Source organism: Chelonoidis abingdonii, chromosome 13 (assembly GCF_003597395.2).
Source record: "Chelonoidis abingdonii isolate Lonesome George chromosome 13, CheloAbing_2.0, whole genome shotgun sequence".
Classification (NCBI taxonomy): Eukaryota; Metazoa; Chordata; order Testudines; family Testudinidae; genus Chelonoidis; species Chelonoidis abingdonii.
The window spans coordinates 15592547-15616636 of NC_133781.1; the positions used below are offsets into that span (position 1 = coordinate 15592547).

At 45.9% G+C, this 24090-nt stretch overlaps 1 long non-coding RNA gene and 1 other non-coding gene across 3 annotated transcripts; both read right to left on the reverse strand.

Annotated features, from left to right (window-relative positions):
* Positions 1-184: 184 nt before the first annotated feature.
* On the reverse strand, positions 185-11828 carry LOC142047665 (uncharacterized). Of its 2 annotated transcripts, XR_012656927.1 has the most exons (5): positions 11081-11828; positions 10840-10943; positions 6593-6661; positions 4979-5046; positions 185-413 (listed from the first exon to the last, which is right to left on the reverse strand). It is a non-coding gene; the product is annotated as an uncharacterized LOC142047665 (long non-coding RNA). The 2 variants fall into 2 exon arrangements; XR_012656926.1 differs by lacking the exon at positions 185-413 and having other exon boundaries at positions 4908-5046; positions 11081-11822.
* Positions 10548-10729, reverse strand: LOC116832298 (small Cajal body-specific RNA 16). The gene has a single exon (XR_004375429.1).
* Positions 11829-24090: the final 12262 nt, after the last annotated feature.

Here is a 24090-nt window from a genome sequence, read left to right on the forward strand (position 1 = left end):
CTAGCCTTGGACCATGGACGCACACACTCGATTTAAGGATCTTAGTGTGGACGCACTAAATTGATTTTATAAAATCGGTTTTATAAAATTGGTTTAAACAAATTCGAATTAATCAGGTAGTGTAGACGTGGCCTAAATCATTTGACTGCAGACAGTCCTCTAATGTTTTCTCACTATTCCCCATATGTGCTCAGAAGGACACACACATTCTCCCACCATTCACACTGTTGCTCAGTTTACTGCACAAGAACCATTGGACATGGCATTGCAAGACCTAGAGAAACTACTGAGCCATGAAGACATACCCGCTGTGACCCTCATAAAAATCACACAGCAAGTCAACTGTAGGGCTGGAAACAGAACCCTGGTCTCTCAAGTGCCAGTCTGATGCCAAATTTCTTTGAACTGCATAGCTGGGGGAAATGAAGGGGAGAGAAGTAGATATAGTCATTCGATTTACCACAGGCTTTTATTCCAAGTGACATTTGCCAACAGGCTTCCCTTCAGTTAAAAAGTCTGTAAGGAGAACCACAGCCAAAGAGAGTGCTTACAGCTGAAGTGCTTAGAGCTAGTCCGGGAAGAGAATTATGTGATGGATTAATGCATTTAGTTTGTGTTAGTTGTATGAGATTGCCCAGCAGAACAGTGTAAGAATAAAATACACATCTCTAATACCAAACACTGAGTGGCTTGCGTGTTTGGATACCCTCTTAGTCTTGGTAATAAAATGTAATCTGTGATTTATAAGGCCCTCAGCAGCTACCAGTTAGATGAAAATAAAGTGGGTAATTGATCAGCAAATCTGGGTATACCCCTCCACATAGCAGACCATGAAAAAGTGAAGATTATTATATGGCTGAAGCAGGTAGAGAGGAGAAAATTTAGAGTTAGCACCATTCTCTACTTCAAACAGACACAAGTCAGTTCCATGACATGCAAGGATCACTTCTGCTAGTAAACAAGTTAGATACTTAAATATGTTCTGCAAATTACACAGCCCTGAATAAAAAATTGAACCATTTTTCACATGTTAGTTCTGCTTTCATCCTTAGAATTAAGGATGTTTACAATCACTAATCCAGTTCCTGCAATTTTATATCAGTACATAAAAACAGGCCTCTGCACATTGATTGCATGGAAGTGCAGTCTCCTGAAGATATCCATTATAGCAGTGGCTCTCAAACTTTTGTACTGGTGACTCCTTTCACATAGCAAGCCTCTGAGTGTGACCCGCCCCACCATAAATTAAACACACTTTTTATATATTTAACACTATTATAAATGCTGGAGGCAAAGCAGGGTTTGAGGCGGAGGTTGACGGCTCACGATCCCCCATGTAATAACCTCACGGTCCCCTGAGGGGTCCCGACCCCCAGTTTGAGAACCCCTACATTATAGGCAAAATGGGCTGTTACTACAGCAACACATCTAGTATAATTAAGTACAGTAATTCAGACACTGCATTGTATTGACAGCAGAATTGTTGAGAGATCAGCCTGGGCAAGTCATGTCCACTCTTGACAAGTACACCAGTATGACCATTACAAGATAGCGAGTATCCCTCGTAAGATACTTGTGCAAAAGAGCATGATCTGTTAAGTGCACACAACAACAGCTACCAATGGTTTATGCAAAGGCCTGGTAGGAAAATTTGAATTTTGATCTTGTAAGATGTTAATATTCCTTGCCTAGAAGCCAAGTATCATTCAGAAGGAAGTAATTTTTTTCCTTTGAATAAAATCCACAAGAACCCATTCTTGATTCCTTACAGACAAACTGAGCAGGCCTAAGGCCCTGAACCTGCAACTTGATCCATATGGGCAGATCCTGCTGCCATGTAACGTCCCACTGATTTCAGTGAGGCTCTGCATGGCCCACCTGTCCCAAGCAAGAACTTGCATGATCTAACTGAGGAGTAAATACACCACTGCCAATGGAAAATGACTTAAGTAAGGGTCAACTCAGAGCCACTGAATACAAGCTCAAAACCAGAGTCAGCTCTAGATTTTGCAGACTATGCAAAACCAAGTGTGGGTCCCTAGCCAGTACTACAAGGTGGGTTGAGATTAGTGTGGAGATAGTGGGTTTCTATAGCAGCACAAGATTGGGGTTCAGGGCACTTTTCATTATGGGCTCCAGCTGATCTCTTGAAGTAACTGGGTGCTGACAAGAGACTGTTGCTGGGGAAAGGAAAATGCTGACAGAATGAGACTGAAGCAAGGGCCACTAAGCAGCCACACACTTAGTACAAGCATTAACCTGCCCCTGCTGCAGGTAGGGAGCAATGAGAAGTTACAGTATAACTGAACAATGGAACAAACACGTTAATCTTCAAGTTCACCAAGTGGTACAATGTTAAAAATAACTCAGTGAATTAGCCATCTATGTCATAACAGAGTGGCAACACATTTGAGTTAGTATGGCCTGAAGCACAGTAGCATCACTCCTGCCCCCCCAAGGTTTATTCCAGTTACAAGACTGGCCAGCATGTACTGGCACAGTGAGGCAAAAAATAGTCCCTTAAGTGTTATTTAAGGTAGAGAATTTTGGCACTGTGATCCCCTCCAGAATGCTTGTTTTACGCAAATACTTCTGCACAGGGCCCCAACAAATTCAAGGTCCATTTTGGTCAATTTCATGGTCCTAGGAACTTAAAAAAAAATCATAGATTTAATGATTTCAGCTATTTAAATCTGAAATTTCACAGTATTGTGATTGCAGGGATCCTGACCCAGAAAGGAGTTGTGGGCTGGTCTTAAGGTTTTTGTGGGGGGGGGCGGGGGGGTTTGCAGTACTACTACCTTTACTTCTGCGCTGTTGCTGGTGGCGGCTCTGCCTTTAGAGCTAGGCAGCTGGAGAGCGGCGGCTGCTGGCCAGGAGTCCAGCTTTGAAGGCAGAGCCGCCACTAGCAGCAGCACAGGAGCAAGGATGGCACTACCAGCCTTACTTTTGCGCTGCTGCCTGCAGAGCTGGGCCCTCAGACAACAGCCCCCATTCTCCTACTGCCCAGCTCTGAAGACAGCAATGCAGAAGTAAGGGTGGCATGGTATGGTATTGCCATTCTTACTTCTGTGCTGCTGCTGCTGGCAAGGCGTTGCCTTCAGAGCTGCGTGGCCGGAGAGCAGCGGCTGTTGGCCAGCTGCCCAGCTCTGAAGGCAGTGCAAAAGTAAGGGTGGCAATACTGTGACCCCTCTAAAATAATCTTGCAATTCCCCTGCAACTCCGGTCAGGACCCCCAATTTGAGAAATGCTAGTCTCCCCCATGAAGTCTGTATAGTATAGGGTAAAAGCACACAAAAGACCAGATTTCACGGTCCGTGATGCATTTTCCATGGCTGTTTATTTGGCATGGCCCTACGTATGCATTGTTGCAGACATTCACACCTTCACTGTCATGACCCTTGCTATGGGCAAAGCTAAATAGGTGGTGCAGAGACACAGTGACTTCCAATACAATGCCACTATAGACAGGATATGCTAGCGTGACAGCTGAACAAGTACAATTGGCTCTCCAAGTGCAATCCCAGTGTCCCTTGCTACAGTGTCCAGCACTAATTTGTGCTGTCCCCAACCCAGGACCAAATAATGCCTAGGGCCCACTGCATTACATGAGGGAACTGACTGAGCTCTATCAATAGGCCTGGAAGCACATCCTCATTCCAACCCATACCACTCCCATCTGTAGATCAAGAGAACAGTTAGTTCAGCAACAAACCACACACAACAGGGTATGATCCAAAGAGAAGAAATCAATTCAAAATAATCAGCCTCCTTGTTCCCTCAAGTTGCAACACCAAAGTTGCTCATCGTAATACCATCCAATCCTCTGGGTAGTCCATTCAGTGATCCTCCATTATAGCATCTGCAAGTGTTATGGCGTAGCCCCTTCCCCTCACGAATGATGCATAGATCCTTGAGCAGGACAGAGCCATTTGAAGTTGGAGATGGAAGCACAGAACAGATGCAAATATACAGTATACCACACTGAAATCGCTCCAAGGAGATAGCCAATGATACCCATCCCAAGAACAACAATTAACAGCACCTGCAGGGAGGGCTATGTAGCAATGCAATGCACTGAATATACCCAGAACAGACTGGCCAGCGTGGAGTCACTGCATTGTTGAGACTTGCATCACAGCAGTTCTCTAGCATAGACAAGGCCTTAGACCGAGTTACCATGCCAAGGGTGAAGGATGGGCTCTCGCTCCAGACCAAATGTGATACCCTACTAAATCTGCAGCATGTAGCTAGTACTTTTCCCTCACTATAAGGTAAGTCTCCTTGTTGCCACACATTTTACACAGAAGTGTAAATTAAAATTAGTACATTCCGCAGGCACTACTGGGTGTTTCTCTCTCAATAAATGTGTACAACAGACCTTCTTCCTACACAGTTTGCTTAATACTAACTCGTAAATGCACAACATGTAGCACTGTATTGTCATGTGGATTTCATTTTCAGTACAGCTGGCCCCTTACATAATCTACATCCATCCTGGACAACAGCCAATTGAGATAATAGAGAATTCCTAAACTGGAAAGTACTCCCAACCCAGCTCTCGCCCCACTGCATGCTTTTCTCATTAAAAGTCTCTGGATCTGCTCTGTTCAATTGTAATTCAGCCATTTAACATAGCTTCGCACCCTCTAGTGGAGAAAATGAGAAGTGCCACATCAATAATATATTCTCAAATTCTTGAAGTATTCTTCAAGGACAGCAAGGTTTGAATTACTTCTACAAATCCTCAAAGCATCACATCAGAGCTAGGAAGTGTCCCATTTGCCACGAGTACCCCACTTCCCCAAAATTAGCATTGCCAGAAGCGCAGAAGAAACTTGCAGAGCTGAGGACCTCTTTTGGCTTGTGCATGTTGTATGGCAGGAATTTAACAAGAGTTACAGTAATCTTTTTTGAAAGTTAGATTTTATTCATGTGTTTAGGCAAAGCCACATTCTACAAGTTAGAAGCTACATACAGGAATAGTCATGCTGAAGTGATGGCATCCTGCTCCTTTATTATGGTGAAATCTTCCAGTCAAATCCTCTGGAAAGAAATAATCAGGACACACAGATGAGCACAAGAACACAGTTCAAAAGGCTTCACATACAGACAGGTCAGAGCTGTGCAGAGTGCAATATGAGCAGCTAAGCAAACTTAGAAAGTACATTCAGCTTAGGGTGACATTTGCAAGTCATTGTGATTGCTTAATGAAGCGGATGCAAAATGCACTGAAGGTCTTATGTGCAGATGCTCTGGAGTTCCATTGTGAAAGATATTGATGCAGGATTTAAAAGAGAGGGGGGCCTGCTCTTTGGACAAGTGCAAATGGAGCACGTTTCACAGGAGATAAAGGTCTGATGAGCGATTGACCACATTTACAAAAGAGCTCCAAGACTGTAAGCAAGTACTTCCCGCACCAAAACGGCCCATTAGTTTACCACTCCGTAAACAAAGGAGGCCTAGTAACTCTCAGCCTACCTGCCACAAATACAGAATGCCTGGCTCAAGATGACGCTAGCCTAGATGAGTGCCAAAGTATGGCTGAACACAGGCAATTTCAAGGCAAAGGTACAAATGCACCCCTCCACTACTTTGGTTGAAGAGAATTTCTGGATGTTGACCAGGTGAGCTATTCAGGCACAATACACAATACTAACCTTGTGTATACTGAACTGCCTAACATAAGGACCTGCAAATATTTTATTCATGTTAAAAGCTCTTATGCTAGTAACTGGCAAGTGAGATTTTACATTAACAGATGGAGAAATTTTATATCAAGTTACACTAAGACGATCTAAAAGTGACAGCACTCTCCTTAAAATGCCTTCCTCTACCCTGCTGCTGTGTATGCTCACAGGCTTGTTATTTTAAAGTTTCTGACTTAAATATTTTTATACAAGGTGGTCTCCAAGTTAACTATTTACTTTGGCTTGCAAGGAAGAAAAAGCTACAACAAAAACAAACCTCTCAACAGCAGCCACTAAACAACAACTTTTATAAGTAGTTGTACTGCACTGTCTTAACACTTGTTTCTTATGTAGTACTTTATCTTGCCTAGTACCCTTTAAATATTTAACCAGTTGTAACTTCACTTTGGAAACGAAGAGTATGCCCAAAACTTACGAGGTATTCTGCGAATTGAGAATCCAAACCTTCCCACAGTGCAATGCACTGAATATACCCTTATCAAATGTTGGAAGTGTGTCTTTGATTATAAATGCATTTTGATATTGCGCTAGTGATAAACAGATCTGCTTTATTCAGGACTCAGGTTGCTGGATATATGCTTTTCTGTACAAGTAAACAGAACAGAAGCATGTTGGTTTGTACACCAGGGAAGAGCAGCATTTGCCAGATCAAAGGAAAGAGCCTTTTAGAGCAAGAAAACTGAACAGAGCATGTTAATCCATATAACAGCAGGCAAGCGAAGAGTTTACTAACCGCTGAGATTCCATTACACTGCCCTCTCCTGGTCAACTGGAAGCCTATGATCTTGCACTTTATTAGCCCTAATGTATATGTTTAATTCCAGTGCTTGCAACTAAAGTTCTGGATAGACATTTTTAGTTAAATCTGAATAAATAGTTACCCAGGAAGCAGTGTAGAATGATCACCCGGTTTCTAATCAGCAGAGTTTTATCTTTATACCATGGAGCACCTAGACAAGAGAGAGTTTAGCTGTTAGTCAGGGACAGTGTCATAAATTAATCACAGCACATTTAAGAGAGTCAAGACATTTTGCAGTTAGAAGTTTCTATATTTTAGGAGTATCATTTAAGTTTTAACTAGAACGTAGTTGCACACTTACTAGAGATGAAGCTGAGGGCACTAGAGCCTCACATGCAGATTAGGGTGGGATTTGTGCTCCCAGATAATTTAGGCACTTTTGAAGATCCTACTGTGCTTCAGCTATTCAGAACTGCAATACACATACCTGGTGACACACTGGATTAAGAAGTTATTTGAGTGATAACCAGAAGCAGCGCCAGGGTTTCTGGCGCCCTAGACAGAAATCAGGGGGCGGCATTTTGTGCGCTCCCTATGGGGCGCCCTGGAGTTTCCGGTTCCACTCCCATCATGCCGGGGAAGAAGGACCCTCTGCCGAAATGCCGCAGGCGACAGCAGCAGTCATTGAGCTGCTCAATTGCCTGCCGCTGTTTTCTGCAGCACGTCGGCAGAAGGTCCTTCTTCGGTGGTGCAACGGGAGCGGAACTGGAAGCTCCTGTGCGCCCCATGGGAAGTGCACAAAATGCTGCCCCCTGAATCCTGGCACCCTAGGTGACCGCCTAGGGTCGCCTAATGGAAGCGCTGGCCCTGGTGATAACACATTTCTCCCGGTCTCTTCTGGACTGTTGTGTCAGGTCTCATCACTATTATAGTCACAACAGGAGATATAGTATTTCTTTAGAACATTAAAGTTATACCTGGTTGTACGTTGTCTGATTAATACCAGACTCCCCAAACCTCCAGGTTATTTAAAAGAAAAAGAAGAGAGGGACAGATAGCCGAAGAGATTCTGTAGTATTTGCTGAAACTTTGCTGTGAATCTCAGTGAAAAAGTGGATAGATTAAGCCAGCTTTTTTCTTGATTTATTTTGGGAAAATATGACAAGTGCTCATTATTTAAGATAGCAGTTACTTTGCAGTATATCAATTTTATTTTATTGCAATCTGGAAGAGTCCCCATTTACTTGATTTTTTGGATGTACTCTGTATACATTACTTGGTTTGTGCCAAGTGCCAGATAAGTTACATTATGATTATCAATATTACATTATGATGAAAAAAGACCACTAATAATTCAGTCTTAACACTGGTTTTGAGGTGTCCCAGTTCCTAAAGAGTCATAATTTAATGCTTTGCCTGGAAAGGGAAGGAATTCTCCTTGCTACAGCACTGCCAAGAGGCCACCTGCCGCTTCTTCATCTGGAGAAACTAGTGGTCCCCAATTCTCCTCCTACTTCAACAAAATGATTGCCTCTAATTAATGCCACCTTCTATTGGGGGAGATCTACTATTTTATTAACATGTGACGGGCCAGTTGTTGCAGCAACTGACTGTTCAAAAGGGCCCGAAGGCCTGTTTTAGTCAATGTAATGAGACACCTCTCAGCCACCAAAGCTCCAACAAACACAAAGATTGTGTCAGCCAGGTCAAACTGATACCCTAGAATGATTAAGGAACACTCAATCTTGCTTCCCAATCAAGACTCTGCTGGGTTTTTATCACCACTCTCAAGGGAAACTAAGTGTCTAGTGGCAATTAAGCCTTGAGAAAGCAGCAGGAGTTTCCTTTAGGGGAGTACTGACAAGCCTAACTATAGGCACCTATGTGGGCTCTGCCTCTCTGAGAGGATTTTAATACCCAGTTCACCAAATCCACAGACACCTGTTAATTTGTTACATGTTTTCTGCACCTGTGTTGTTTACTATAAGATGTATCTACAGAGTTATTCCTGGTCAACTCCATGTGTGGACACTCATTCTGGAACAGGAATGCCTTGTTCCCGTTTAGTTTAATTCACAGTGGTTAAGCTAAAGAGAAGCAAGGGACTCTTGTTCTGGAATAAGAATGTTCACACATGCAGTTGGTGAGGAATGACGACTGCACTTTAGGTTCACATTCTATCTTCATCTGCATTAACTTTCAAGTATGGACAAGCCTTCCATCTTCTTGGTTGTGCCACTATGTGGCTAAAGAGCAGTCTCAAGTGCAGATCAGTTAACGAGAGGGTAGGAGGTTAGCTGGAACTTTAACTCTCATGAACAAGAGTTCAACTGGTCTAGAAAAGCAGGAAGCATTCTACTGGGTTTTCCTTCTGCTAGCCAGTTGCAATAGTGGATGTTTTACATTAACCTTACCCAGGATTCAGGGAGGACTTTGAGATGTTAAACCAGGAGAACAAAGACCTCCCAATTGGCCTTCTGGTATCAAGGAGGCACATTCACTGTCTAGGGTCATGTCCTCTAACAGCATCTGAGAAGCAGTGTCTCATTAGCCTTGTTTCCTGGCTCTCTCTTCCAAAGTGTGTAGTTCTCATGCCAAAGCCAATCCTCCACACTTGGGCCCTCAACAGCTACTCTGACTACTCAAATCCCTCTTTAAAGCACACTTCCTTCATGAAATCTTCAGTGATGACCCAACAGAGCTACTAATTGAGTTTTTTAAAAAAATATTTGAATTCAGGCCTCATTCAGTAAACTGGGATGTTGTCTGTCTGCTTATAAGCACCCCCCCCAACCTGTTGAAGCAGGGACCATGTTTTTGTCTAAGTACTGTACAGCGTTAAACATATTATTGACTTTCAAAAAGCCACTGTTCTGCTTATTATGCTGGCTACAATGGAGTAGAAAAAAAGGGAGTTAGGTTCTATTTATACTGGCAAAGGAACAATGCAAGCTGCACTTTTAAAATATGGTTCACATTAACACTGTTACAGAGTCAGCATAGGTCAGGCTAGAAGTATGCTGGAAACACTGCACTAACTGAATGACTAACAGGGGAAAGTATGAACTTCCACACAAACCGTGGTAAATCATCAGGTTCCAGCATTATTACTGAGACATATGGGGCCAGTTCACAGCACCTGTGTCTATTGTCTGCAGATCCAATTAAGATGGCACCACACAGGGATATAATCAGAAGGCAAAACACTTATATTTTTAAATTAAATCTTAAATTTAAGATAAATAGCCAGGGATGGAATTCTATGTGGGAGATCTAAATCCACAGATTTCTATTGGTACTGGAAATCAGCAGTGTTAAAGAAAATGAAAAATGTGATCTATAAAAATTAAGTTTGATTATTAAACCTACAGAGCTTGTTTGTCAGGCAATGGCTCTTTCAGCTCTGAGAGTTTTAAAATTCAGAACAGAGATTAATACTGAATAAAGAACTGTAACTATGTAAACCAGAGATGGGCAAACTTTTTGGCCCAAGGACCACATCTGGGTATGGAAACTGTACAGCAGAGCATAAACGTTCATGAAATTGGGGGTTGGGGTGTGGGGGGTACGGGCTTTGGGGTGGAGCCAGAAATGGGGAGTTCAGGGTGTGGGAGGGGGCTCCAGGCTGGGACCAAGGGGTTCGGAGGGCAGGAGGGGGATCAGGGGTGCAGGCTCCAGGTGGCGCTTACCTCAAACAGCTCCCAGAAGCAGCGGCATGTCCCCGCTCCAGCTCCTATGTGGAAGCGCGGCCAGGTGCCTCTGCATGCTGCCTGGTCCACAGGCGTCACCCCTGCAGCTCCCACTGGCTGCAGTTCCTAGCCAATGGGAGCTGTGAGGGCGGCACTTGGGGCAAGGGCAGCATACAGAACCCCCCGGCTGTCCCTATGTGTAGGAGGCAGAGGGTGGACATGCCGCTGCTTCTGGGAGCCATGCAGAGCCACGGCACACATGGAGTGGGGCAAGTCCCTGACCCTGCTCCCCGACTGGAGCTTCAGGGCCCGATTAAAACATCTGAAGGGCCGGATTTGGCCCCCTGGCCGTAGTTTGCCCACCCCTGATGTAAACCATATGTTTTTCCTTGATTTAAACGGGAAAGATTTTGTATGCAGTATCATACATGACCATCAAAATGCTGCAAGAATGCTCACACCTGCTACTGCACAGAGCAAACTCCAGAAAGGAGTCTGTGTAGGATTATTCTAGGGCAAGAGATCAGGCTGGCTGGTACAAGACTGCGTCACCAAGGGCCCAGCCACACAGCAGCCTTTTCCCAGACCCTGTGCTTTCTACAAAGCCTGCCATGCTCCTGTGCTTCTGTACAACTGCCTCTCGCCAAGGAAGGAACAGCCAGTCCTAAGTCAAACTTTAATTAAATGGTTAAAAAGTTACCTCATATAAGTTGTGCTGCCAGAAACGGATTTGATGCACCTTAGCCCCAGTACAATTCAAGACGGAGGTGGAAATTGTTCATTTAGGCAATGGAGAGGTAAACCCTGGCAAGAAGTTTGTAGACACATGATCAGACAGCAAAGCCAGAATAGTAGAGACACACAGTCAGTCACAGTAGTAGACAATAAACCTCTCCCATTGCCTGTGAGAGCAAGTCAGCCTTTGTCTCCACTCCACTTACCAAAATGCCTCATTCCACCTGTGATGCAAAAACCACCATGCTGCGGGCACTAGGGCATCCACTGATGCTATAAACCACCTAAACCCCTGAAAGAGAGCTAAGGGCCAACATACACTATCAACAGGAACTGTGTTATACAGGGGGCCGGTGGCTCAGTGAGATCTGGAGCCTAGACTTAGAATAAAGTGTCCCTGCTTCCTATTCCCATTCCTCTTGGTGACCCTCATAGCACATAAATATATGGAAATATACCTATCTCATAGAACTGGAAAGAACCCCAAAAGGTCATCAAGTCCAGCCCCCTGCCTTCACTAGCAGGACCAAGTACTGATTTTTGCCCCAGAACCCTAAATGGCCCCTCAAGGACTGAGCTCACAACCCTGGGATTAGCAGGCCAATGCTCAAACCACTGAGCTATCCCTCCCCACGTGTATTTCCTCCAATTCCCCCTCTCTGCCTCCACTACACCCCCCAACCCCCTTCTCCACAATTCACACTCCCCACATACACCCCACCCCCCTGGCTGGCCTCCATTGTTAACCCTCCCCACATACATTCACCCCATCCCCCTTGCTTCCCCCACTACACCCAAACCCCCTCACTAGTCCTACTATTCACCCTCCCTACATTACACTCCAATCCCTTCTGCCCACACTACACCCCCCAACCTCCCTTTCTGGCCCCCATTATTTACCTTCCCCACATACACCCCATGCCCCTTGCTGGCCCACACTACACCCCAAAACACCTTCACTAGCCCCCACTATTCACCCTCCCCACATACACCCCATCCCTGCCCACACCAGACCCCTCAACCTCCCTTGCTAGCCCCCACTATTCACCCTCTCTGCAAACACCCCAAATCCCTCCCACCTCCCTTGCTAGCCTCCACTATTCATGCTCCTTGCATACACCCCAACCTCATCTCTCCCACACCACCCCTCCAACCTCCCTTGCTAGCCCCCACTATTCACCCTCCCCGCAAACACCCCATCCCCATCTCTGCCCACACCCCTCAACCTTCCTTGCTAGCCCCCACTATTCACCCTCCCCGCATACACCCCATCCCCATCTCTGCCCACACCTCTCAACCTCCCTTGCTAGCCCCCACTATTCACCCTCCCCGCATACACCCCATCCCCATCTCTGCCCACACTCCTCAACCTCCCTTGCTAGCCCCCACTATTCACCCTCCCCGCATACACGCAGCCCCGCCCGCCCCGGCAGCAATCCTGGCGGCCCCGGGGAGAAGGAGGCCGGGGACTCCAAGCCCCACTGCCAGCGAGGCGAAGCAATATCCGGACCCGTCCGCGCCTTGGGCTCGCGCGCCCGCAAACAGAAGGCCCAGGCGCGGAAGTCATAGAGAAGGCGGAGCCAGCGGCTAGACGGGTGCTGCTGAGGAAGTTGTCCAAGAGTGTTAACCAAGAGCGGCCCGCGGAAGTTGCGTTCCTCCCAACCGCCTAAAACGCCCAGCAACGGTCCAGCCCTCCTGGGCGGGGCCAAAGTTACCTTCGGCAAGGGGGACACGTGACCCCGCGGCGCTAGCCAACCCCGGCGCGAGGCCCAGCCCCTAGGCGGGAAGCTGCGGTGAGGGGGCGTCTCATTGGACTGGACGTGGGGCCGAGTCTGGCTGGGCGGAGCCTCAGGAGGGGGCGGCCAATGGGAACGGGAGAAGGATGGCGGTGGGGATTGGCGGGAGGCGGAGGGAGGCTGGGGGGCAGCTCCAGGGGTAGATACCCCCTCCCCCCCCGACAACCCCAGAATCTGAAGGGCTGGAAGCGGGGTGAAGTAAGGGCCACCCTGCAGCCCCATGAAACATCCCGGGGGGGGCGGGGGGAGGCAGCATGGAGTAGCACTGAGAGCAGGGCATAGGTGGGCAGACTCCGGCCCCTGGGACCCTGCTGCCTACTCTACTAATAGATTATGTACATTGTAAACACACAGAAACAGAAATTAAAAAAGGATGAGATAAAGATGAAATAATATTTTTAAAATAATAAAATAAAAAACAGTACAAAAATACCTTTTTTGCTCTCACAAAAAATATTAATAGTAATTTTTTAGTGAGAGCAATGTGATTGAATAGGCTTCATTATTTCTGAAAATCTTGGTTTAACACTTTGATACAGTGTTTCAAAGGTCTGGATTAGGGTCAGAGTGTGGGAAGGTGCTCAGGGTGGGGTGCGGGGTCTGGGAGGGAGCTAGGGTGCGGGAGGGCACTCGGTGAGGGTGCGGGAGGAGGCTCAGGGCTGGGACAGGCAGGAGGTGCAGAGCACTTACCTGGGGTAGCTGCTGTTTGGTGCCGAGGGTGTGCAGGTGGCTCTGCACAGCACAGCATCGCTCCCGTGGCCACGATTCTGGGAGCTTCCCTCTTACCCCGCCCCAGGCAGGGCCACCCGGAATCCAGGGGCTTTAGGGGCTGCAGGGCCCCGGGGCATAGGCCTGCAGCTCTAAAGCCCCTTTCAGAAATGCGGCCCTGTGAGCACAGGCTGGAGGACTCAGGAGGAGCAGGGGCAGCCGCGCAGCCAGCGGCCGGAGAGAAGTGGCGCTTTCCCTTTAAAAGTGCTGCTTCTCTCGTGGCTGCCCTTGCTCCTTCACAGGACGGAGAACTCAGGGCCTCATTCTGAAAGGGGCTTTAGAGCTGCAGGCCAGGGCCCTGGGGCCCCTTTAGCTCAGGCCCTGCAGCCCCTAAAGCCCCTGCGTTCCGGGTGGCCCTGCCTGGACGGGGGGGCAGCTTCCCCATTCGCTCATTCCCTCCCTCCTCCAGCCGCCTTTCCCTCCCCACCTCGGGCAGCACTCCTGCCTCATCGCCATTTTCCTCTGACAGCGCTCCTCCCACCGCGCCCTGCAATGGATCATCTTGTGCGCGCCATTTTGGAGACCACTGCCATAGATGTCAGCGGGATTTCTCATTTTCACTATGGATGCTACGTTTTGCAGGATCGACCCCTGTATTTATGCAGCTATGGCTAGAATAGAGGCTGGTAGCCGGCTAGAAAAGCATACAGCAGGCCGCATAAAAGAGGGAGCTGAAATTTGGCCAGGGACACCATGCCTCACAGTGGCAGAACAGTTTCTAAGCTGAACTGTCGCTTCCTCTGACTTCAAAGTATTCAGTATTCCTCTGACTTCAAAGTATTAATGCTGAACGCATTTTTAGACTTTTCCCTAAAAATTAATTTATAACCTGAGGTCAAACACAAGAAGCTTTAGCCCCAAAGGTACATTTCTGCTGCAGTAACCTACCTATAGACCTCAGAGATTTATGTCATTGACTTCAGTGGGAGTAGGAGAAGGCCTTTAAACTGGCCATTCTAGCTCAGCATTAACTATATAGCTGAAATTCTATGCTGTGCTTCCTAGAGGTGTAGCTCAAGGATACGGGGGACAAAGGTGGCTTTAAGTGAACTTGGCAAACTCCCAATTCTGGCTCCTATGGGGGCCAAAAGGGCTCCCAGTGTAACTTAGATCAACCCTGTAGGTTCCCTGTGGCTTGCAGTGCAAGCCAGAATGGCCACAGAAGCATGTACTACAGCACTGCCCCAGGAACCTCTCTGATGCTGGGGTTTGTGGGATGCTCATATTGTGGTCCTACATGGTGCCTAGGATGATCCAGGTAATTATAGGTCTGTCGGTCTGACATCAATCCTGGGCAAGATAATGGAATGGTTAATATGGGACTCAATAAAGAATTAAAGGAGGGTAATATACCGTATATACTCGCTCATAAGCTGGTTCGTTTATAAGCCGACCCCTCCTCACCCAAGATGGATAAGTAAAAATGGAATTTTTATGACTCATTCGTAAGCCGACCCTATAATTCAGGGATCGGCAAACTTTGGCTCTCAGGCCATTAGGATAAACCATTGGTGGGCTGAGACAGTTTGTTTATCTCGAATGTCCGCAGGCACAGAGGTAAACCTAAGTAAAGAAAACGTCCCAGCCTGCTAGCGGCTTATCATGACGGGCCGGGACAGCAACTGGTAGGGAAATTTGGGGTGGGAGGGAGAAGCTGGGGGCCAGGGTAGTAACCCCTGTGACCACTCCCCACATGACCCCAGCCCTAGCCTGGGACCCCCAGACTATCCCCATCCCATCCCTTCCTACCTTAGCTAGGGCAGGCCAGGGGAGGATGTCTCTGGCCTGGCCAGAGCTGCTGTGGCAGGCTGGGCGGCGCAGCCACTGCTTGCTCTGGTGGGGGTAGCCAAGCGGCGTGGCCGTAGCGTGCTCCAGTGGGAGGGGCAGGCAGTGCAGCCGCAGCCTGGTCCGGCAGGCCCGGCCGGGTGTCACGGCCGCAGCCGACCAGCCCCAGAGCTGCAGCTGCTTTGGAGGCTGGGGGGACAACAGCTTGGGCAGAAGTGGAGAGACTCTGGCCCCGCCTCTTCCCTTCTGGCTCTGCTGGCTGTGTTGCCTCTCCTTGTCCCCTCTGTTGGGGGGGAGGGGCTGTGTCCCACCTCTCCCTCTCTATACCCGTTCATAAGCTGACCCCCTTCTCTGATGCTTCCCTTTTTTACTAAAAAAAACCCGGCTTATGAACAAGTATATATGGTAATACATGCCAATCAACATGGGTTTATGGAAACTAGATCCTGTCAAATTAACTTGATTTTTTAGGGTGAAATTACAAATTTGGTTGATAAAGGTAATGGTGTTGCTGTAATATACTTAGACCTCTTTAAGGCATTTGACTGGGTACCACATGACTTTCTGATTAAAAAAGTAGGATAATATTAAATTAACATAAAAACATAAGAATGGCCATACTGGGTCAGACCAATAGTCCATCTAGCCCAGTATCCTCTCTTCTGACAGTGGCCAGTGCCACATGATTCAAAGGGAATGAACAGAACAGGGCAATTATCTGGTGATCCATTCCCTGTCATCCTGTTCCAGCATCATGGCACACATTAAATTGAGTAAAAGCTGGCTAACTGATAGATCTCAAAATGTAAGTGTGATGGGGAATCATCATCAAGCTAGTGTGATTCTAGTGGGGTCCCACCAGAATCAGTTCTTAGTCCTATGCTATTTAAAATTTTTATCTGTGACCTGACAGAAAACAAAATCATGATTGATAAAGTTTACAGATGACACAAAAATTGGGGGAGTGCTAAATAAGGAAGACGACAGGTCACTGATACAAAGCGATCTGAATCACTTGGTAAGTTGGGCATACGTAAACAATATGCATTTCAATATAATTAAATGTAAATGTATGCTTCTAGGAACATAGAATTGGGCCATACTTACAGCATGGGGGACTCTGCAAAAGGTTTGGGGGCATAGTGGGCTGCTGTGGCCAAAAGGGCTAATGAGATTCTGGGATGCACATATGGGAATCTTGAATAGGAAGAGAGAAGTTATTTTACCTCTGTATTTGGCATTGGTGCGACTGCTGCTGGAATAGTGTGTCCACTTCTGGTGTCAACAGTTCAAGAAGGATATTGCTAAAGTGCAGAGGGTTCAGAGAAGAGCCACGAGAATTGCTAAAGGATTGGAGAGTGTGCCTTATAGTGATAGACTCCAGGAGCTTAATCTATTTAGTTTAACAAAGAGAAGGCTAAGGAGTGACTCAATAAAAGTCTGTAAGTACCTACATGGGAAACAAATAATGAGACACTCTTCAATACAGCAGAGAAATGTGTAACAATGCAATAGCTGGAAGTTGAAGCTAGATAAATTCAGACTAGAAATAAAGTATAAATTTTTTTTACAGGAAGAGTCATTAACACTCTGAGCAATTTATCAATGGTGGGGGTGGATTCTCCATCACTTGTCAATTTTTAAATCAAGACGGGATGTTTTTCTAAAAGGTATGATGCAGGAATTACTTTGGGGAAGTTCGATGGTCTGTGTTACACAGGAGATCAGACTAGGTGATCACAATCAGGGCCATCCCTAGCCATTTTGATGCCCTATGCAACCCCCCTGTGGGGCCTCGGGTGGGGGCATGCCTCCATGGGGAGAGGGCTAGGGAGAAGGGGGGAAACTGGCCCCAGCCTGCTCCGCTGTGCACCCCTGACTCTGAGCCTTAGGGGGCCAGGGGGAACTGCCCTGCAGCACTCACCAGTGGTGCAGCTGAGAGCCAGGGGAGTGAAGCAGGCTGGGGCCAGGTCGCTCCACTTACCATGTGGTGAGTGCAGACCCATCCCCTGCAGCAGTTGTTTGGGGAGAGGGGGCAGAGCAGGGGCGGGAAGAGGCAGAGTTGGGGCGGAGCAGGGGTAGGGGCCATGGGGAAGAGGCAGGGCAGGGGCTGGAGCAGTACACAGCTGTGTAGGGCACCAGGAAATGTGGTGCCCCAAATTCCCTGGTGCCCTATGCAGCTGTGTACTTTCATACGGGTAAGGATGGCACTGATCACAGTTGTCCCTTTTGGCCTTAGAATCCATGAATCTATGAATAAATCTCCCTGGGACCCTGCAGGCTGTTAATGGCCCCATATGCTTCTGCAGTCGTATTTGGGATTGTAGTGGGTAGTGGGAGGAATCCCTCCTCATAAGAATAGAGTTGTTACTGACATGCTGTCTATGATCTCTCTGGTTCACAGTGCATTATTCTATTGGAGGGAGGCGGTAAAAGATACATCCCTTGTAGTGTAGGAATTACAAAAATAATCCAGGAATTCCAGATACCCACCGTTATATACAGCAAATCCTGCCATGCTATTTTGAGCAGATGACACCTGCAGTGAAGTTCTGTGTTTACTCTGATTTATAATTGAGACTAAGTAATGGATCTACCTAATTCATAAGGTTCTTTATTATGAATTAACACTTCCTAATTATGTTGTAACTTTGCCAAGAAATAGTCTGATTAAAACCAGAAATTATCCCCTAAATTTTATGAGTGTTATATTGTGCTTTAGCCATGCAGTACCCATCAATTAATGAGTCAGTGGCTTGAAAACCATGCTGTGCTTTGAATATACACACCGATAGCACTATCATCAAATTAACTCCCCCAACCACTCTTCTGATTTTTGGAGGTACTGAACACCCATAACTCCAGTTAAAGTCAATGGGATCTGTTGATGCTCAGCACTTCTGAAAATTCAGCCCTCTAATTAGGCCCTCTGATTGAGAACGCTGATGTTAAAGTGCAGGATAGGCAGTTTCATATTTCTAAGCAGTCATCACAATTCAACTCCCAACTCAAGCATTATGTTAGAAGGCAAAGGAATAGAAGAAGTGAGTCAATTCACATACTTTGGCATTAATGTCTAAGCAAATGGCGATGTCCATAAATGATGTCATGAATTGGCACGGTGTCAGGTGCATGCACCAAGTTTTAGTTATTGAACATCTGCAACCTACAGACCAAACTATGAATCTTTAACTCAAATGTTACTTTCATTTTAACATCTGGATGTGAAAGCTGGAAATCAACCAAAGGTACAGACATATCTAAATGCCTTTGAAAGCAAATTCCTCAGGAAAATATTAGAATTAAATGGAATGAATTTATAATAAAGAGTCAACAACCCGTTATCTCTAAAGTTATCCAGAAAAGAAGATGAAAAAAATTGGGATATATCTTAAGAATAAAGCCAGAGCATCTGCCACAGCATTTGGCAGCTGCAGGAACATGCAAGAGGGGCCAACAAAAAGAATGCCTCCTCCAAATACTAGAGAGGGAAAATGTATGGGACTTCACAACACAGAGGACATACCAAGAGCCGCCCAGGATAGGCAGGAATGGCTGGGCCTTGTCCATTCCCTTAAATGAACCTTGTAGGCACCTAAACTCACTAAACATAAGTTTCCAGGGTAAGAGTTCCTCCAACGCCTGTTTCTCCCTCAGCCATGTGCACTGCTGCCTCACTCTAAGGTGTCTAGACACTTATCTCCCACCTAAGTCTTAGAGTGATTCACAAACCAGGGAAAGAGGGGCAGCCAAACACCTACATCAGGTATAGGGCCCAAACCGGTGTGCTCAGAAGCCACTTACTGGATTGGGGCCCATTCAAAATCAGGCTGCTGGCTGCAACAGTGATGCAGCCCACCTTCTAACTCAGTGGCTAGAGCACTCACTTGGGATATAGGAGATCCAGATTCAATTACCCCCTCTCTGCAAGGGGGGAGAAAGGATTTGACAGGGGTCTCTAACTTCTTAGGGAAGTGCTCTAACCACTGAACTATGGGATAATCTGATGTGGGATTCCCTCAATCTTTCCTGTTGAACTGGTCCACTATGGGTAAACAATGAAAGAGAGAGTGATTGATTGAGGGGGAGGGATAGCTCAGTGGTTTGAGCACTAGTCTGCTAAACCCATAGTTATGAGTTCAATTCTTGAGGGGGCCATTTAGGGAAATGGGGTAGAAATCTGTCTGGGGATTAGTCCTGCCCTGAGCAGGGGGTTGGACTAGATAACCTCCTGAGGTCCTTTCCAGCCCTGATATTCTATGAGAGGGACTGGACCCTGAGTCTCCCACTTCTCAGGTGAATGCTCTAACCATTAGGCTTAAAGTTGTACGGTGAGCACCATCTCCTTTTCCTCCAGCCATTTGGTATGGAGCGAGGCAGGTTCCTAACTCATTTTCATAATAAACTGTTTAGGCACCTATGTCCCCTGACTCCTGGAGACAGGTTCTCATTTGTGGATCACTAATAGAGATAGGCGCCTGCCTGCAGCCTGGATGTAGGTGCCGAACTCTCTCCCATTGGCTAGCTTAGGTGGCTCCCTACTTAGCATGCTGGCTTTTGTGGATCCCATTCCTAGGCGCCTAACTCAGACTTTGTAGGTGGTAGTGTGTGCCTATGATTTTCTAGGCACCTAAATGTCAGGTGTGATTTACACAATGCAGCATTAAAATGCCTAAGTCCCTTTGTGGATCCAGGCCTAACTGTTCCCCAGGACCAGCTTCCTTGCTCTGAACGACTGCTTCATCCATTTTCCCTGGATACATGCAACAGGGTAACGATCGCCTCTGGCCTTAAAGGGCCAGTGCCCCATTAGAGTCACACAATAACCTTGCCTTGGTTAGAAAATTGCACCGTTGTGCTGGTGAGACTGAAGCAGGGCAAGTTCCAATGATGCAGTGCATTTAAACCAGCCAGCCTGATTTGGGTGCAGTATTGCTCCGGGTCCAGACATGGCACTCCTTGGCAAATACTGCAGCAGTGCTGTTGTCCGTGCATCACTTTCACACTTCATGGCACAACTCCTTAAGGCAAAAGTGAGATCATGCAAAGTATTGTGGGTGCCCACTGTAATCCTAGCAGTCAGGGTCAATGTTACGGAACTCATTGGGAATCGCTACCATTTCCAGAATCGATCGCAAAATGAAGGGCACGCTGGAGGATCAGAGTTCCCTCTTTGCTTAAACAGTGACATTTCTGAGTCATTGCGGTAAACGGGCAGAGCTAGTAAAAAGACTCAGGAATCCTGACTCCCAACGCTCTGTTTCAACTGCTATACACAACACCCTGCGCCCACCTGCCATGTCTTTAGCACTGAAAGATGTATTCTAATGCAAGCAAGACAAGCTTTAGAGCTTACACTGAGCTTTTCTTCAGATCTGTGTAAGCTCAAAAGCTTGTTTACTTCTAACAGAAGTTGGCTCAGTAAAAGATATTACCTCACCCACCTTGTCTCTCTGATATCCCGGGACCACCACAGCTCCAACAACACTGCACATGCTCATGCATTCAGAATGAGGAAAAGGAAAAAAATGACCTTGAGCAACAGAGGTTCAAAAATCAGTCACTATTAGTTTATTCCACAATTTAGAAAAAAGTTTACACTGCACGTCTCCCCTCTGGGGTTAGCGTCTTTCTTTGTTTCAAAATCCGTGTCAGGAATCTAAAAGGGAGGGATATCTTTAAGCTGTTATACCTTATGACATGCACAGAAGATCAACAGGCTTGGGATCTGTTGGATCAATGAGGGAGAAGCCAGTTTCAGACCTCTCCACCAAACTCTCTCCTCTCTTTATCTTTCCAGGTCAGCATGAAGCTTTAAAAATAAGTTTTTTGCAGCAAACCTCCACATGCTTGGAGTTTGGGTTTAGCTCGCAAAAGAGTCCAGAGGTAGGTTCAGATACTTTGTTGAAGTGTTTCTGAATTATCTGAACCTCCTGACTCTGCATGACTGGACTGGGACTGGGACTTTCATGAGAACAAGCTTTTTGGGCCAGCCAAAAGCCAGACGTGAAAAAATACTGAAGATTTCAAATCTTCAAACTGATTTGGTTATAGAACTGAGTAAAAGTGCTACATGGAGTGTTCTTTTATCCAGACCTGTTCATTCATCCAGAGTTAGTGCGTGTTCACATGCTGTTCTTGGATACAGCAAGTCTGGATATAGCTCTTCAGTACAGGGACCGCTCCTAATGCAAAGTATTAGGCTTGTTACAAATTGTGATGATCCCAAGCCACAGACGTCACATGCAGATTTCAAACACCCCAAAGTTTGGGGCTGCTTGATTCTAAGGTTTTGTTCTACCTATGATAAAGAACGGAACCATTTACAATATTCAGATAAGGTTCAGATTTCAAACAGCCACATAGGCTAAACATGTTCAGACAGATGATTTTATTTCAGGTCTATCTCTAGTTACAATGGTACCTATATGAGTGTTTCAGTCATTAGAGCAGGGGCACCTTGCACTTATTTGGTCACTTATTTAAAAATTAATAACATAAACATGCAATTTAGTTCAATCCCCATGACATTTGAGGCTTGTTGGAATGTTTTGTCCAGCCTAGTCTGAAATGTCTCCAGGGCTGGGGCTTCCTGCATTCCCATTTGGAGACAATCCCACAGTCCAACTTCTCTCATGAAGTTTTCCCTTTATATTCAGCCTGCATTCCCCTCTTCTTAACTTCATTCCATTTCATATATCAAGGCTTTGATAAATAACATTCCATTGTCAGCAACTGCCTCCCCAGAAGTACCAACATTCCCCTCCCTGGTAACCACTGCCATGAAGCTTACACACAAAAGCATCTAAGATGCCTAACATGTTTCATTCCTTTTCCTCCATTAACCCTATCTGCATCTTCTTTGGATACAAACATGCTTCCCAGCTGTTTCAGATTCCCCTGATGAATATTCATGAGTGCAAACTCTGCCAGATAGACCTTCTGCTTCAATCCTCCCACACATGTGAACAATTAATCATGCTCCGCCTGCTGCAGATGCCCCTAAGGGAGGAGAAGAGTATTTACTTGAGACAGCTGAGCCTCTTGAATGGTGAAGTACACTGTATGTGCAGCTTTGGGGATTTACAGTCGTTGCTGATTATCTGAAATCCCTGCAACTTCAGTGACTCTTAGTGAAATTTGCCCTCCTCCCCTCTTTTACAACAGGCAGTATCTGTTAACATTACCCAGAGGGGTAGCCTCAGTGCAAGCTATGATTAACAAAACCATCACCCACCCACACAAAAGATGCAGTGAAATCAGTGTCAAGGTCTGACTTAAACCCAGGGGAGGCAGCAAAATGAGGGGTCAGGATAAAAATTCTGTTTGATCCTCCAGCCATAACTCATATTCCATTGTGTTTGTCTTATCACATGTGAGAAGCAGTTCAGAATGAATGACTGTATTGATTCCTGTTAACATTCACAGAACAATAAAGGAATACATATATACAAATTAAAAAATCCCAGTATTTTCTTCCTACAGTTGGGGGAATGGGAGAACATTTTAACTGGTTGCTGTAAGTATCATGATATTGGGTTTTATTTTACTCTGGAAAATGCTCAGATACACCTGCCTATCCATTACCCTGATAAGAGCCTGAACTGAATCACTCATTGTTGAACAGCTACCAATGGCTGATTAAAAATGAACAAGCACTCAATTTTTCCTGCCATAACACCATCCAGTAAATGTTTTATGAAATATATGTATAAATTACACACAAAAACTAGGTTAAAAGGACATTATTAAGATTACAAAGTCAAGCGCTCAAAAATAACGAAATGACAGAATTCAGGTTCTTCCCCTCACCCCGTCCTCCCCATGGGTATGCCTCATTCAGTGCACAGGATGGAAGATGCTTGCTTAATGAGTTGCTATTCAATATTTAGTTTTTTCTTCATTCGTCAATATGTGGCCCTAATCCTTATTTACTGCACATTATTCAAACCCTACTCTGAAGATAGAATTATTAATTTCCTCATGAGTTTTCTATGGCACTTATCATTATAACATCTGAGTGCTTCACAAATATTAATGAATGTATTTTCACTATGCCCATGTGAGGTGAGGGGGCAGTGTTATTCTCATTTTACAGATGGGGAACTGAGGCACAGAGAAACTAAGGTTAAAAGTGTCTACTAATTTGAGTGCCCAAACTGAGTCCCTATGACCTGATTTTTTCAGAGCACTTTATATATTCAAAGTCCCATTGACTTCAGTTGTAGCTCTGAGCGCTCAGCACTTCTGCATATCAGACTAGAGTCTGAAGTCAGGCACCCAGAAAAGGGGAAACATACCATTAGTGACAACCTGTGAAAAGTTTGGTTTAAGTGACTTGCCCATCATCACACAGGATGTGGCAGAGGCATGGATAGAATCCAGTTTGCCAGGGCAGCATTCAAGTGCCTTAACCAGGCATAGGCAACCTTAATTCTGGCATTTCCTAACTTTTGAGTGCTTCTTTGTAACCTCAATGTTACTCTTCTAATGTAGATTTTTTAAATGTGTAATTTCCTAGATTAAAAAAAAACAAGAAACTGGAAACACAGATATTCCATCATATGGTATCGTATTGGCACGTACATTGGTCATCAGCATGGTTGGAACTTTTAGAGCCAGAACACAGACCTATGCCACTTGAAATAATGGAGTAATTGATAGTATTAGTAAGTTGTCATCCTCTGTGTGGATGAGCACCAGAGAGGAATGAGACATTTTGCCTGTGGATTTCACAGATAGTTGCTGACAGCAGAGAAATGGTGACACTGAGGAATCTTGGGTTCCAGTCCAGATTTTGGAGATGCATGTTCTCTAGGGGACACAGACTCTTCGGCCCATCCCCTCCAACCTGACCTTATTCCAGT